The 1,556-nt window shown below is 42.1% G+C and overlaps 1 non-coding gene across 1 annotated transcript; it reads right to left on the bottom strand.

Annotated features, from left to right (window-relative positions):
• Positions 1–340: 340 nt before the first annotated feature.
• Trnad-guc lies at positions 341–412 on the bottom strand. The gene has a single exon. It is a non-coding gene; the product is annotated as a tRNA-Asp (tRNA).
• Positions 413–1,556: the final 1,144 nt, after the last annotated feature.

The following is a 1,556-nucleotide window of genomic DNA, read 5'->3' as shown; positions in this document are numbered from 1 at the left end:
CGCCTAGGAGACGACCGAATATTCTACCTGCAGAGAACACTTCGAGAAAGACTTTTCTCTGACTACCGTTTACTGCGACGAAGCTGACTTTGTGGAACTGTAACAAAATTATTTTGCGAAAGGCGTACCGCAATTTTGGTTACACGAATGGGATGTAATATCCGTGACATTCGAAGCAGTAAAACGATGTTTACGAGTTCCTAGGGAAAGTGGATACCGCTGTTGTAGTTTTTCTGTTTCCGCTGTAACCTCTTCCAAAGAAATTCGTGTTTCTTGTATATAGCAACATTAAGAAGCAGCCAAAAATGGCAAGTGAAGAAAAAAAAAAAAAAAAAAAATTCTCCCCGGCCGGGAATCGAACCCGGGTCTCCCGCGTGACAGGCGGGGATACTAACCACTATACTACCGAGGACTGCAACGAGCATATAATAATAAATGCTTGATCAACGTAATGCAAGTTCATTCGTAATGTGAATATATGATTCTTCACAATACTGTTTTACTGTGGTTGAAAACGTAAAAGTGGAATGCATACTGGTCCATACTCAAGTTAGTGCATGTAAAGTCGCTAAAATTTCTCACGAATTAGTAGCAAATCGATTCCCTATATTGTTCACGATTTTTGTAGCAGTTGATTCAGAATTGGGAATTTGCCACATTACATTTATCGACTGATTTTACAAATTCTTTTCTGAATAAATACGTACATCCCCCCCTCCAAACACATACATAGACTGATGGAAAATAAAAGATTTAACGAATTCTGTTCTGAATAAATACACATCACACACACATACGAAATCCAGGTAACAATGTTTAGCAGTTTCGAATTTTAAAATATAGTAATGCTGAATAGGACCATGAAATGACCTGGGGGGGGGGGGGGGGGGGAGTCTCTGCAGACATCACGAGACTCTAGCATAAAATGGGGGTGATACGCGATTACAAGAACTCAGCAAGAGAGTTCTCACAGCCTCTGTCAACTCAATTCTCCAACTTCCTACCTACACGTGGTGCCCCTGTTAAGCCGAGCAACTCAGCGGAAGGTTGGGTAACCAACCGCAACGGGAAACTGAGTCGGTGAGCAGATAGGAGTTGGAGGACAGTGGTAGGCAACGGGAAACCACCACTAAACTATCCCAAGAGAACCCCATGGCTTCGTTCAGCTCAAAATGTTCCGGAGTTTCAAGTTCCCCGATCGGATCTCCGGGGGGAACCAGGTTGAGAGGAGCTTCACGAAGAGTAAGATGGTGCAAAGAGAAGCACTGCATAGGAACATGGAATGTAAGATCCTTGTATCAAGGAAAACTAGACATAGTGAAAAGAGAAACGGAGAAAATTAACATATTGGGAATAAGTGAAATGAGGTGGACTGGCATGGGAGTATTTGCTTCGGATGGCCATATGGTGTATTATTCTGGGCACGATAACAACAGAAGTAATGGAGTAGCCTTCATAGTTAAAGTGAGAAAAGCTGTAATGGGATGCAAATATAAAAATGATAGAATGATGTCCATCAGACTTCAAGGTCAGCCCCTCAACATCACAGTAATTCA

Source organism: Schistocerca piceifrons, chromosome 9 (genome assembly GCF_021461385.2).
Source record: "Schistocerca piceifrons isolate TAMUIC-IGC-003096 chromosome 9, iqSchPice1.1, whole genome shotgun sequence".
Taxonomy (NCBI): Eukaryota; Metazoa; Arthropoda; class Insecta; order Orthoptera; family Acrididae; genus Schistocerca; species Schistocerca piceifrons.
Note: the sequence above shows the minus strand (reverse complement) of the source record. Positions and strands in the feature narration are given on the sequence as shown.